Source organism: Hevea brasiliensis, chromosome 12 (assembly GCF_030052815.1).
Source record: "Hevea brasiliensis isolate MT/VB/25A 57/8 chromosome 12, ASM3005281v1, whole genome shotgun sequence".
Classification (NCBI taxonomy): domain Eukaryota; kingdom Viridiplantae; phylum Streptophyta; class Magnoliopsida; order Malpighiales; family Euphorbiaceae; genus Hevea; species Hevea brasiliensis.
Window position 1 is genome coordinate 32,602,875 of NC_079504.1, and position 16,103 is coordinate 32,618,977.

Genomic DNA, 16,103 nt, shown 5'->3' on the forward strand with positions numbered 1-16,103 from the left:
CATAACATAAATAGTTCAGATTTCCCCACAGCACTAGAACTAGTCCCTCTGCCCAATATGGTGCTAGCAATCAGCCTATGAATAAACCTAAGTGCAGGGTCAAGTATTTGGGATGTTTTTTATCTTCCAGCAGAGAAAGTTTGAGGTTGGTTTGTGATGATTCTCCAAAATTGGGCAGCATTCCAAATACCCTTGTTGGCTACCTCTACTCCAGTATGTGGTACTCGAAATAACCCATCAATTGCAAAACCAAAAATGCTATGAAATTGGTCCAATGACAGCTCTCTATTTTGCCCCAAGCATCTAAATTTCATAATTGGCTTATGGTCTACATCATGCAATTTAAGGGTAGTAGAGAATGAAGAAATAAACTCCAAAACTAGAGTTGGATAAACTATCTCTTGCTTATGCACAAATTCCATCCAACCCAAACCATCAAGATATGCAACTACATTGTCAAATAAACCAAGAGATTGTAGAGAATCGGCAGAAATATACCTAGTGGGTTGTACCCTTCTATCCTTGAGTCTCTTAAAAGCTGCCTTTTGAATTGTATCAGGAAGAGGCCAAGGTAGCTTTGATACCTGTGAAGCTACTGAAATTGGCTTTTTGCTGGAAGAGGGTGTGGAGGCTGGAGCTTTTGGCTTTTTGGGTGGTGGTTCCGACAATGGGGTGGGTGGTTCTTTGCGTTTGGATAGAGGAGGGGCAGAGGACATGGGTCGCACAGATTTTGACCAGATTTTTCGTTTGTATGTGGTTGGGGGAGGTGGTGGGGGTGTCGCTTGTGGAGGGGAATTAGGGTTAGGAGGTATTGTTGACAATGGTGAAATCTGGAGAGGAGAAGCTGGACGGGAATGGGGAGGCGACTCCATTGCCGATGGAGAGGATGGAGAGATAAGGGCGGAAATGAAAATGTAGGGGGAAGTTTAGGGTTTACGTGGTGAAAGTGCTAGTGGAGAAGAAGGGAGAGAGACGGTGAAAATGCCAGAAGGAATGGAGGTTGAAGGACGGTCGTGGGGAGAAGAGTCGGGAAGTGGAGGTGGGAATTTTGTTTGCCGAAAAGGAATTTGAATCGGGTTTGTAAAAGACTGCATAAGGGGAAAATGATTTATGCATAACCTGTGCACTCTTTTATACATGTTTCAGAATGATTTGAACTTCAGAGAAATAGCTTATGCACAAGTGCATAGGTCATGCACTGTCCTTATGCACTGTTCGGCAGGTATTGAAATCTTGGGTTGGTGGTCATGCAGTTGTGCATAAGTCATGCACCTTCCTTATGCATGTTTCGGTGACTTTTGAAATTTTGAGGAGTGAAGTCATGCGGGAGCGCATAAGTTATGCACTCCCCTTATGCATCTCTCGACAGAATTGGTTTTTCAGAGAATCGGGTCATGCAGAAGTGCATAGGTCATGCACTCTGCTCATGCACTCTTCGGCAATTTTTGGAATTTGGGTTGGTGGTCATGCAGATGTGCATAAGCTATGCACTCTGCTTATGCACTCTTCTGTGGGTTTTGAAATCTTGGGGTCTTTGGTTATGCAGAAGTGCATAAGCTATGCACATTGCTTATGCACCTCTCAGCAAGTGTGGAATTTTCTGATTTCTGGTCATGCAGAAGTGCATAAGCTATGCACTCTGCTTATGCACCCCTCGGCAGATTTGAATTTTTGGAGTTTTTGGTTATGCAGAAGTGCATAAGTCATGCACTCCCCTTATGCACTCCTCGGCAGGTTTGGAGATTCAGAGCTTTTGGTCATGCGGAAGTGCATAAGTTATGCACCCTCCTTATGCAGACTTCGGCAGAGAGAGAAAATGAAGAATTTGAAGTTATGCAAATGTGCATAAGTCATGCACTCTGCTTATGCAGGTTTCGAAAGATGTGAAATTTGACAAAATTAAGCTATGCAGAGTTGTATAAGCTATGCACTCTCCTTATGCACTTGTAATAAAGGTGAAAAATGGCAAGAATTGTGGTTATGCAGGATTGCATAAGCTATGCAGTTGCTTATGCACAATTCAACAAGATTAAGATTGCAATGGAACATGAATTGCAACTGTGAAAAATACCCTAAAATGAGGAAATATAATTCTATGAAGCATAAACCATGAGAATTTTCACCAAAAACACATCAATATATACAAAGTTCATCAAAAAAAATGCATCACACAAACATGTAGGTATGGATCCTACATAAAAGTCCTTTGAGAACTATGCCATTTTGACTCAAATTGAGCAAATCAACATTTAGCACATTAAAACTCAATAAAATCTGCATAAAGTTGCATCTATTCACAAATGATGAAATGAAGTCTCCAAGTTTTGCCAAGAAAATGCACCATACCTACCTTGAATCCTACAACCCAAAGAAGCTCAAAACTGCAAAAATGACTCACTTACCACCATATTAAGATTAAAAGCACACATACTTAAAAGTCACACACCCAACCTCACCAAAAACACAAGCCATTTGCTGCAGACACCCTTTTTGTTGCAGATTCCATTTTTCCTCTGCATGAACCAGATTGCAGCTCCTGCACAGATTATGCAGCAAAAACTTATCAGTTTTTGGGAGAGTTTGAAGGACAAAATTTTCAAGTTAAGGGTCACTCCCCCAACAGTTCACCAGCCTTTCTTCATTGAAATACATCTACAAGGGACAAGATTTAACAATGTCAAAAATTGAATTTGGGGAGATTTAAGATAAAAACAAAATCAATGAAAATGAAAGTAGATTAGCAAAAGCAAAATAAAAGGACTTGGGATGCCTCCCAAGAGGGCTAATTTATAGTCCTTGGCTGGACTCTTCATGAATTTCACTGAAAAGAGGTGAGGGATTGGAGAGCTTGTAACAGCTTGCTCCTATTATTGGGTCTCCAGTTATGTAATGTTTCAATCTATGCCCATTGACCTTAAAATTCCCAGATTTTTCACTCCAAATTTCAATTGCTCCATAAGGGAAAACTTTAGAAACTCTATATGGACCAGTCCACCTTGACTTGAGTTTACCAGGGAACAATTTCAATCTTGAGTTGAACAACAAAACTAAATCACCTTCTTTGAATTCCTTTTTCCTAAGATACTTATCATGCCAAACTTTAGTTCTTTCTTTGTAAATACGGGCACTTTCATAAGCATCCATCCTCAATTCCTCAAGCTCATTAAGTTGTAACAACATTTTCTCACCAGCTTGCTTAAGATCAAAATTCAAGGTTTGAATGGCCCAATATGCTCTATGTTCTAGCTCCACAGGTAAATGACAAGACTTACCATACACCAACCTAAAGGGAGTAGTTCCTATAGGGGTTTTGTAGGCAGTCCTATATGCCCATAAAGCATCATCTAGTTTGATAGACCAATCTTTCCGAGAATTGTTCACTGTTTTCTCCAAAATATGCTTGAGCTCTCTGTTAGAAATTTCAACTTGTCCTGAAGTTTGAGGGTGGTATGGGGTAGCTATCTTGTGCACTACACCATACTTCCTCATTAGGCTCTCAAATTGCTTATTACAAAAATGGGAACCCCCATCACTAATTATAGCCCTAGGAGCTCCAAATCTTCTCAAGACAAATTTCTTTAAAAATTTCACTACCACTCTAGCATCATTAGTTGGAGTTGCAATAGCTTCCACCCACTTTGACACATAGTCAACCCCAACTAAGATGTATCTATTACCATATGAAGGAGGGAATGGCCCCATAAAATCTATTCCCCAAACATCAAATAATTCCACTTCAAGAATATTATTTAGGGGCATTTGATCTCTTTTTGACAAATTTCCACTCCTTTGACATTTATCACAATCCGACACAAATTTCCTCACATCCTTAAAAAGATTTGGCCAAAAGAAACCAGCTTGCAAAATTTTACTAGCTGTTTTAGAGATTCCAAAATGTCCTCCATAATCAGAAGCATGGCAATGATGCATAATACTCTGTGTCTCCTCTTCAGGAATACATCTCCTTATTAAACCATCACAGCATCTCCTAAAGAGTAAAGGGTCATCCCATCTATAAAACTTCACCTCATGCAAAAACTTTTTCTTTTGTTGCCATGTCATTCCTAGGGGTAAAACTCCACAAGATAGATAATTCACAATGTCTGCATACCAAGGTAGTTTAGCCACAAGAGAGAAAAGTTGTTCATCCAAGAAAAACTCATCAATAGGGATTTCATCCAATTCTTCATCATCCAATTTCAACCTACTAAGATTATCAGCAACTACATTTTCAGCTCCCTTCTTATCTCTAATCTCCAAATCAAACTCTTGTAGCATCAGAATCCACCTAATGAGCCTAGGTTTGGCCTCCTTTTTACGAAGAAAATACCTGATGGCTGCATGATCTGAAAATATAACCACCTTTGAGTCAATAATGTAAGGTCTGAATTTTTCCAATGCAAAGACAATTGCTAAAAATTCCTTTTCAGTTGTTGCATAATTTGTTTGAGCCTCATCCAGTGTTCTACTAGCATAGTAAATAGCATAAGCCTTTTTGTCCTTTCTTTGACCAAGAACAGCCCCAATTGCATAGTTGCTAGCATCACACATAATTTCAAAAGGTAGGCTCCAATCAGGTGGTTGCATGATTGGTGCAGTGATAAGGGCTTGCTTCAACCTGCAAAAGGCATCCAAACACTCTTGGTCAAATACAAATGGTGTGTCATTACTTAACAAATTAGACAAAGGTTTAGCTATTTTAGAAAAATCCTTGATAAAGCGTCTGTAGAAGCCGGCATGTCCTAGGAAACTTCAAATTCCCTTGACATTGGTAGGAGGAACCATCTTCTCTATCACTTCAACTTTGGCTTTATCAACCTCTATTCCTCTGTTAGACACCAAGTGTCCAAGCACTATCCCTTCCTGAACCATGAAATGACACTTTTCCCAGTTTAACACAAGGTCAGTATCTGCACATCGCTGCAAAACTTTAGAAAGGTTAGCCAAGCATATATCAAATGAAGATCCATAAACAGAAAAATCGTCCATAAAAACCTCCATTATGTCTTCGATGAAATCTGAGAAGATTGCCATCATGCACCTTTGAAAAGTGGCTGGTGCATTACATAACCCAAATGGCATCCTCCTATAAGCAAAGGTTCCATATGGACAAGTAAAAGTGGTTTTCTCTTGATCATTTGGATGGATAGGGATTTGAAAAAAACCCGAATATCCATCTAAATAGCAAAAGTAAGAATGCCTAGCTAATCTTTCTAACATCTGATCAATGAAGGGAAGTGGAAAATGATCTTTTCTAGTGGCAACATTTAATTTTCTGTAATCTATGCACATTCGCCAACTAGTCAGCTACGTGGGAATTAATTCATTATTTTCATTTTTGACAATTGTCATTCCACCCTTTTTGGGACAACATGTAGGGGTGTGCAAAAAATCGAAAATCAAAAATTTTAAAGATTGATAAGAGAAAAATCAAACGAAATTTATAAAATTTCATATTTTTAACATTAAATCTAAATAATAAAAACATAAAAACAAAAAATTGGAAATCAAAACTCAAAAATCTTTAGGTTTTTTCTTTGATTTGGTTGATTCGATTCGATTTTTTTGATTTCCTATATATATTAATAATTTGGTTCGGTTCGATTTTTGATTTTTATGAAAATAACCGAACCGATTAAAATTATCAAAATTATAAACTTAAATTTTAGCGCACACCTAACAACATGTCTGGCTCACCCAAGTATGCGAAATGGGATATATGATCCCTGCATCAAGCAACTTCAAAATTTCCTTTTTAACAACTTCTTTCATATTTGGGTTCAACCTCCTCTGATGTTCAATAGATGGTTTACAATTTTCTTCCAAAATGATTCTATGCATGCAAAAGTGTGGGCTTATTCCCTTAATGTCATCTATGGTGTATCCCAAAACTTTCCTAAATTGTCTCAACACTCTTAACAACTTATCAGCCTCTACGGTACTCAAGTTTGCATTTACAATTACTGGATAAGTGTTATTGGTGCCAAGAAATTCATACAGAAATGAGAAGGAAGTTGCTTAAGTTCTACCTTAGGTGCATCTTTTTCCTTGAATGATGGTTGCTTAAATTTGACTTTTTCCTTTTGTGTGAGTTGAAAAACTGGAGTAGAAATGAATGGTGGACTTCCCTCTAAGTGTTGAGCATATGCAGCTACATGAGGGTTGTCATAGTCTATGCCTCCTCCATGAACCAAACAATTTTCAAGTGGATCTTCTGGATATTTCTTTCTGAAGTGTTCTTCAACTAGCTCATCAATAATATCAACTCTCAAGCAAGTATCAGCTTCAGAATGATGCTTCTTCATAGTGTTATTAATATTGAAAACCAATTGCTCTTCACCAACCCTAAGAGTCAGCTTTTCTCCCTTAACATCAATCAAAGCACCAGCTGTAGCCAGGAAAGGCCTTCCCAAGATAATTGGAATATTAAAATCTTCCTCCATGTCCAAGATGACAAAGTCAACAGGTATATAGAACTTCCCAACCTTTAGAGGCACATTCTCCAAAATCCCTTCAGGATACTTGATTGATCTGTCAGCTAACTGAAGAGAAATGTGGGTTGGCTTTAGATCTCCCATGTTGAGCTTCTCATAAATGGAAAGGGGCATAAGGCTAACACTAGCCGCTAAATCACATAAGGCTTTTGTAGAACATGACTCTCCAATGTGGCATGGGATTGAAAAACTCCCTGGATCCTTAAGCTTTGAGGGAAGTTTCCTTTGAAGGATGGCACTACATTCTTCTGTCAAAGCTACAGTCTCATGGTCTTCAAGTTTCCTCTTGTTTGAAAGAATTTCTTTCAAGAATTTTGCATAAGAGGGCATTTGTGAAAGAGCATCAACAAAAGGCACATTTATGTAAAGCTTCTTCAAAACCTCTAAGAACTTCCCAAATTGCTTATCAAGCTTGGCTTTTTGAAATCTTTGTGGAAAGGGAAGTTGTGGCTTATAGGGCTCAGGAGGTATATACTTCTCTTCCCTCTCTTCAATTTTCTCTTTACATTTTTCTGCACTCTCTTGTTTTTCACTCTCATCAGTTTCTTTCTCATTTTCTCTCTCCTCATTGTTTTCACTCTTCTCATCATTTATAACTTTCCCACTTCTTAAAGTAATAGCTTGACATTGCTCTCTTGGGTTTTCTGGTTGACTTGGAAGTTTTCCAAAAGACTTAGCACCTGAGGAAGATGCTTGTTGTGCAATCTGGTTTTCCAGCATTCTGTTATGTGTTTGCATCTGTTCTAGCCTTGCTTTCATCTCTATCATCTCCTCATCATGCTTATTTTGGTTAGCAAGAATCTGTTGTAATAAAGCTTCAGTGGTGGAATTTCGTTCTTGCTGTTTTGGTGGAGGGTTCATATTTTTTTGCTGAAAATTAGGCAATGGTTGCCTATTTTGCTGATATGAAACTTGACTTTGCTGTTGTGGTTGAAAATTCTGATTTTGAACTTGATTTTGCTGATTTCCCCATGAAAAGTTGGGATGATTCCTCTAAGTTGGATTATAAGTTTGAGAATAAGGATTCCCCATTTGCTTGTTTCCATAATTACCAACATATGCTGCTTGTTCTCCATAATCTACTCCACAGCTGGTTGTTTCCTCTGCATAAGCCACTTGTTGTGAACTTCCAGCTGATGATGATGAACTAACCAACATACTTAAATCTTCCATCTTCTTAGCAAGGACATTTGTAAGTGCATCAAACTTTGCATTAATCATGTTGAATGGATCAAGATCATACATTCCAGCAGCTTGCCTCTTTTGAGTTGGAGCTGGTCCTCTTGGACTACTCCAAAGATGAGTATTCTTTGCAATTTTCTCCAATAGCTCATAAGCTTCATCTTCATGCTTCATAATAAATTCTCCTCCTGTTTGAGCATCAATAATCCCTCTAATCGCAGGAGTGACATTTGTGTAGAAATTCTGATTTATCATCCATTTTGGAATGGCATGATGTGAGCATAATCTCTCTAATTCCTTCCATCTCATCCATGACTCATAAAGAGTTTCATCTTCTCTTGGTCTGAAAGCTGTCATTTGATTCCTCAACTCTTGAGTTTTTCCAGGTGGAAAATATTGTGCAAGAAATGCATCAGTGAGTTGCTCCCAATTTGTAATGGAGTTGTGAGGTAAAGAGTCAAGCCAATCCAATGCTCTATCTTTCAAAGAGAATGGAAATAGTTTCAATCTTGCTGCATCATCAGACACTCCAGGTTGTTTTTGCATGTCACAAATCATAGCAAACTTCTTCAGATGAGTATGTGGATTTTCAGAAGGATGCCCTCCAAATTGAGAATTCTGAATCATTTGAAGGACTCCAAAATCCATCTTGTAACTATTTGCATCAATTCTTGGTCTTGCTATACTCTCTCTCAAGTCATCAAAACATGGAAAAGCATGATCCATCATACTTCCCCTAGGCACGTTTGCATTAACAACTTCTTCTCCTTGGGCTTCATTTTCATTGTTTTGACCATTTCCAACATTACCAACACCAATTCTAATTCTTTCATCAGCCATGTCTGCTTCAATTTCGGTTTCTCTCAAAGCTTCCTTTCTTTTTCTGGTTTCTTTCTTGTTGGCCTTACAAAATTTCTCAATTTCTGGATTGAACAATAAGATTGTGTCACTTGTGCTTCTAGCTCTTCTCATAAAAGGTTAAAAGTACCTGAAAAATAACAAACAAACAAAAAATGAAAAGATAACAAAAATAAAACTAAAAACAACTAAAATAATCAAGAATTCAATCTTAAACAAACAATTCCCCGGCAACGGCGCCAAAAACTTGATGCGTCCCTACCGCAAGTGCACGGGTCGTACAAGTAGTATAGAAAAGATATCGATCCCACGAGGAATTGTGTTAGTGATTGAATTTTTGATATAAAAAGTTGAGTAAATTGAAATATTTTTGAAATTAAAGCAATGAATTGATGGGTATTGAGAATGTGAAATATATGTGCAAAATTAATATTCTATTCAACAATGTATTAATTAAACTAAAATTGCATCAAATTGAAATAAGCAAGTTCAAATATGGCAAGATTTAAAATGGCAAGTAATTAAATTCAATTGAAAATTAACAATGGTAAAAAGGCGATTCCGGAGTTCGGGATTTCATATTCGAGTTATTTTGGGATTTTAAATTGGTTATCCAATCTTGTGAAACTAATGGGTTTTAAGGAGATTAATTCTTAAATCCTTTGAATTCCCTTTCGAGTGAGACAAAGAGTGCCTTAATCAATCTAATCCTACTTTCGTAGACTTCGAATTAATTAAGACCCATTAAGTTCTTTAATTAATCTATGAATCCTCTTAATCCTTAGCCTATTTCTAGGTCTAAGTTAATTAAGTCCAATTTCTTGATTATCTATCACAAGGCCTTCTCCTTTCGGTGCTTTAACCATGGATTAAGAACATTACTTAATGGGATCCTACACTAAGCATGTCATTAAGCATACAAAAAATGAATAAAACTCATCAAGACCACAAAATATGGATTACCCAATCAAAATCCACAAAATATCTCAAATATTACAACCTTTACTCCAGAATCAAAAGTAAAACTACTCACTATCCATAATGCTTACAAGATATATTGAGTTTAAATGGAAATAAAGCTTTAATCTAAGCTAAGAAGTAAGAAATTAAACACTAGAAATGTAGAAAAATGTAAGGAAAGAAAGAAATCTGCAAATCTTAGTTGAAAATGGTGTGGAAGGTGAAAGTGACTCCTCAAATTCTGCCTCTCTTCTCCTTTCCTTTTCTGCTCCTTGTCTCTCCCTTCTAAAATGGGAAAATGAGACTATTTATAGCATTTTTCTGACATGGAGCCCTAAAATGGTGGGTTCTCGGAGGAATTATCTGAGGGAATCTCTGCGACTCATTAATGAACTCTTTATGGGATTTGCATAAGTGGACTGCATAAGTTATGCAGTCCCTTATGCGATTTTACTGATTCTGGTTCACTTATGCGAATCGCATGACTTGGTGCATAGGTTATGCACAATTTCGTGAAGGTGCATAAGGGAGGTGAGAATGTGCATAAGCTATGCGATCTCCTTATGCACATTTAATTTGGTTGCAGGCAGTGATCTTTCTCCTTATGCAGATCTGCATGGCTTATGCGGCAAGTTATGCACAGTTTGATCAATGCATATTTCACTTGAAAACTTGTTTTGACATCTTTGGTGTAGAAGACACTCCTCAATGGCAAAATTCTCTTCAGTCCTTCAAAAACACCATTTTTCCTACAAAACAAAGTAAAAATTACAAATTAATGCAAAATTGACAACTATGAAAAACTAACTAATTAACTAATGAAATTAGCTAAAAATGACTAATAATCAAATAAAAATGGTTATAAAATTAGTCCTAAATGATTATGCAAAATGTATGCATCACTTATCAAAAACTTTTCATTCCTTGAACCCAAATATTATAGTTGGAATCGATCGGAATCATGCAATAGGTTTTGAAATATCAGTTTCTCCATTGATAAAAAGATGAGGAGAAAAAAATGGTATAATAATAGGAATGAAAGAATGAACTGAGCAGGTTGTAGAGAGAGAGAGAGACCCTAAAACTAGAAATAAAAGCTTTATGGCTCGATACCATGTTAGAAGAAAGAATACAAGTAATGAAGGAAAGGATTGTGTATTTATACATGTCATATTTATAGAAATATTACATCTATTTATACATGAGAATATAAGCTAATTTAGACAAGAATTGTTAGCATAATTATAGCAATTAGCATAATTACTGATTATTATGATTATAGGAGATTTATAGCATAATTATAGCAATTATTATTCTTGTCTAAATTAGCTCATATTCTCATGTATAAATAAATGCAATATCTCTGTAAATAAGTAATAGACAAATACATGCATAAATATACAATCATTTCCTTCATTACTTGTATTTTTCTTGTAACATGATATCGTGAGTCGTAAAGTTTTTATTTTTAGTTTCTGGGGTCTCTCTTCTCTCTCTACAACATATTCTGGTTCATTCTTTTATTTGTTATTATACCAAAGAATACAAATCTCCTATAATTATGCTAACAAGAATAATAATTATTGTAATTATGCTACACAAATCTCCTATAATCATACTAATTGCTGAAATTATGCTAACAGTCCCAATGCTTTACCAACTATCAAAAGAGTTGTTGAGGCTGCAGTGTACAGAGAACGACGCATGGGTGCTTCCTTATTGCGTCTGTACTTCCACGATTGTTTTGTTAATGTATGTATATATATAGACATAGTTGAGAAAAATTCTCTTCGTAAATTTAGTTTTTTTTTTTTTTTTTATATGAATTGTATTGGGTTTTTATTGTATAGGGCTGTGATGCTTCAATTCTTTTGGATCCTTCTCCCACCATTGACAGTGAAAAGAATGTCCTCCCTAATGCAAATTCTGCTAGGGGATTTGAAGTTATCGATCAAATTAAGTCAGAGGTGGACAAAGCCTGTGGAGGTGCAGTGGTCTCTTGTGCAGACATCTTAGCAGTTGCAGCTCGCGATTCTGTAGTTGCGGTATATATCTATATATCTAATTAATCCATTTTCTATTCTTTGCATATATTGACATGAAAGAATTGAAATTAAGCACAAATAGAAGCAAATTATCTCCTCCATTGTTAATGTTTTAATATTTTTTTTCTTTTTAAAATGCGCAGCTTGGTGGCCCAACATGGGAGGTGCAACTGGGGAGGAGAGACTCAGCCACAGCTAGTAGGACCGCAGCGGAAACTGACCTCCCATCACCTTTTGCAGACCTTCTTGAGCTCATTAATGGCTTCAAGAAGCAAGGTCTCGACGAGAAAGACCTTGTTGTGCTATCTGGTGGCCATACTCTAGGTTTCTCAAAGTGCGGTGCCTTCAAGAATAGGATCTACAATGAAACTAATATTGACCCAAAATTTGCACAAAAGCAAAGATCAACTTGTCCACCTAATGGAGGTGATGGAAACCTTGCACCTCTAGACCCAACACCTGCATGCTTTGACATTGCTTACTTCACCAACTTGAAAAATAAGAAAGGGCTTCTTCACTCTGATCAATAACTCTTCAATGGTGGCTCTACTGATAATCTTGTGAATACTTATAGCTCAAATGCGCCAGCTTTCTGGAATGATTTTGCCAACTCTATGGTTAAGATGGGCAATATAAAACCACTGACTGGAAATCAAGGTCAAGTTCGTTTGAACTGCAAGATGGTGAACTGATGAGAAATTTTCTCTGGACACCACTTAATTTTTTGCTGAAGTACGAGAATAATATTCCTTTATTTTTTTTTTTAATTTTTGCACAATTCTTTGATTTAGTATTTGTTAAGTTTAAATATGGTTTTATCCATCTCTTCTTCTGAACAACATACTTGGGAGAGAAAGTAAAACCTTGGAAGTTGAATTTGTTGAATTGTATTTATCAAATATTCATTGCCATTGTGTACTTGTAATTATCAAATACAAAATTAATTCGATATTATTTAAAATAATAATAAAAGAAACCCCTTTTCATTTGCCAGATGCATGGATATAAAATTCGTGATGATTATTATTATTATTAATGAAGTAAGTGGTCCACTTCAAACCCCTGTCAGCATAAATATATATGATTGGCCTAGCTATATATATATATATATAACCACGAACCTTCTTCTTGTTGACGTCCAGTCGTCCACAAGCTTCTTTGTTCAAGCAGTATTTGAAAGTGATTAGGTATGGTTTTCACCAATCATTTGCTAAAGCTAAAATGTATGCTTTTCTTTTTTGTGGAAATATATATATACTTATCCCTCTATCGTAATTTTATTTTCTTTTTAATAATTTGAATGATAATCTTGCTTGACTTTCGGGATCTAGGATTCATTTTCTAAAGTGAGGCTTGCAATTGATGTTCTAATTTGTAAGTGCAAAGTACCTATTAAGTTATTCTAGCCACTCTAATTATTAGATGTGAGTTTTTTTTTTTTTTTTCTCTATCGATCAAAGTTTAATTTTATGTAAAATAATTTTGGAAATAATAATATTAAATACATTGGAAAAATATAGAAAATACACTCTTAATATCACTTTTAAAAAATTAAGCTTAATACATATTAGTTGTAAATTAATTTGAGAATACTTTTACTATAATTAATGAAAAAGAAAGCTCATTTTTATTAATACACAAAAGAATAATAAAATAAAATTCAAAGAGGCCCATATTTAACTGGATTAGCCATGAGAATGCACAGCAAGCCCAAGTATGAATCATTATTCGGCATGACAGTCAAGGGAAAATAATCCCAACTTAACAACTCAGAGTATGTTTGGTTTAACTGTTAAATACAGTCGATATATATTAATAGATAGCAGTTATTGTTAGCTGATAGTTGATAGTTGATAGGTAATAATAGCCGATTTATATTAAGTATTTGGTAAAATTATATTTAATTATTACTATTAATATGTATAATTATTAATGAGAATATATTTTATATAATTTATTTTATTATTAAAATAAATATAAAATTATAAATTTATTATTTATGTTATTATTAAATAAATATGGTTATTAATTTAATATATTATATCATTTATTTATTGATTTTTTTATCATATTATTTATTATACTATTGAAATAAGAAAGTAATTAAATTTCTTTAAAAAATAATTAAATAATTTTAAAAATATAATTATAAAATTAAAAAATAATGAAGTAGTTATTATTGTTGATAAAGAAAAAAAATCTTATAATTTTAAGTTTTTAGATAAAAAAAGTGTATTTTTTCATAATAAATAAATATTTTATATTTTATATTTTATATTATTAATAGAAAATATTTTAATAAAATTACAATATATTAATTAAAGTGTTAAGACTATAAATGAAAAAGATAAAATCAAATAACTTTAATAATATTTATTTTTGAGTTACATGTAAAAGAATAATATAATTTAAATAAAAAAATAAAATTAAATAGTAATTTTAAAAATAAAGTTGACATAAATTATAAATATATATCATATTAATTACTCATTAATTATTAGTTCTATTATTTAAAGACTAATAAATATTTATAAATATATATCATATTGTTTATCGATTATCAAGTATATTCAAAAGGTAAACCACATACTCCCTCAACGCCCATTCGCCGCAACAAATGCACTAATAGGTCAAGCATTTGTTGTACTGCGTCAGCGCCTGTAAAGCTGTTCTTTGGGTTGGGAGTATAATAACCTCAAGAAAAATGTATAATTAGTGCCTAAATTTTACTATTAATAATAATTTAGTCTCTAAATTTTAAAAATTAACTATTTAGTCTTTTAATTTTACTTTCGTCAAAATTACAAGTACCTCCATGTATTTTGCCCTTAGTCTTCCTAATTTCAATAGTCCAAGGGGAGAAAAAATTTAAAATAATTAAATTATAAAAAATTTAAAATAATTAAATTACCCTCCCCTACTATTTCTCTCTCTCCCTCTCTCTCTCTCCCAAATCACAATCCCTAGTCTCCATTCTCTCTCTCTCTCTCTCTCTCCACATTTTCACTTTCCCATCTGAGTCTCTTCTATCTCCCATTTGTAACTCATCTCTGCCTAAACAATGCCAAAGCAGCAACAAAAACAGCAAATTAACCAAAAAAAAAAGAGTGTGTCTATAGAAAAACTCATATGAGGATGAGTATATCCATCATTAAATTGAATTTTACATATAAACTCGCATATTTTATATATACACTTTAATTAATTCTACCCATATATCGATGCAAATATTTAATCTAACAGTGATTAAACTTGCTTTTATATGAACTCGAGCTTATATTAGATGCACTAAAAATTAAAGCAAAAAATTACAACCCAAAAAAACAAACCAAAGAATATATTGAAGCCTGAGAGGGATCATATTGTTGCAAATTTCCAGCGAAAAACAAATCAACGGAAAGGGCAGGAATTTTATAAAAAATATATATATATAAATTATAAAACACATATTTAATCACTGAAATTTTTAATCTGGACAATGAAAGTGACGGAGAGGGATCGAGGAACTGTTGAAGGAGAGATATGGGATTTGGGTTAACTACACTGATTATGAATTTTAATTAAAGAAAATATATGTTTATCTTTTCACATTAATTATGTGGATCGATAAACTTATAATTTTGATCAAAACAAAAGTTAGGAGCTAAATAATTTAATTTTCTAAACTTATAAACCAAATAATTATTAGCAACAAAACTTGGTATCTAAATAGAAACTTTTTTAAAAAAATATAAATAAAATTTACATAAAATAGTTGTAAAAGTCAATGAAAATATAAAAATATTAAAGGGGTAAATAATAATTTTTTCAAAAACTTAAAATTTATAGATAAAATTTTAATTTTAAAAATTTTAGAATAGCAAATCATAATTTTCTTAAAAAAATATTAAATTTTATAGAGGAAATTTTAATTTCAAAAAATTTTGGGGACCATATTCACAATATCAAGTTGTCACACTCAACCTTTAGCTTTTAAAATTAATGCTGTTGAATTCTATTTTCATCACATGAGAAAAGTTATTAAAAGAAAAAAAAAAGTCAGGGGCAGACACAAGGCATATGAAAAGGGCCCCTACATTTTATTTATTTATTATATATATATTATAACTATAATAGTTGAAATTCTTTGGCCCTCAATTTTTTATGACTCAATAATAATTAATATAATAATAATAATTTTATAGATTGAGATATTATTATATTAAAAAATATTTTAAAAGTGAATAAAATAATAATAATTAAATATTATAAAGTATAAATATTTATTTAGAATATTTTAAAAATAAAATTATTAAAAATAAAGATATAAAAGAGAAGAAAAAAAATAATGAAAAATGACAAGGAGAAAAAATTAAAATGATACATGCTCTAAAATATTATACATTTCTATACCCTTTATTTTCACCTTTGGTTTATCATATTTAAAGAATTGAATTGATTGTCGATTAAGTTACATTATATTTCCCTTTTACTAATTAATTTGCTTTTTGATTCAATTCTTAGATCTCGATTTTCATGATTTTCAATTGTAATTTATAAATTGAATTTGTAATTTTAGATAGTT

At 33.4% G+C, this 16,103-nt stretch overlaps 1 non-coding gene and 1 pseudogene across 1 annotated transcript; both read left to right on the forward strand.

Annotated features, from left to right (window-relative positions):
- Positions 1 to 714: 714 nt before the first annotated feature.
- Positions 715 to 12,231, forward strand: LOC131171199 (cationic peroxidase 1-like; annotated as a pseudogene).
- On the forward strand, positions 7,942 to 8,049 carry LOC131171638 (small nucleolar RNA R71). The gene has a single exon (XR_009142296.1). It is a non-coding gene; the product is annotated as a small nucleolar RNA R71 (small nucleolar RNA).
- Positions 12,232 to 16,103: the final 3,872 nt, after the last annotated feature.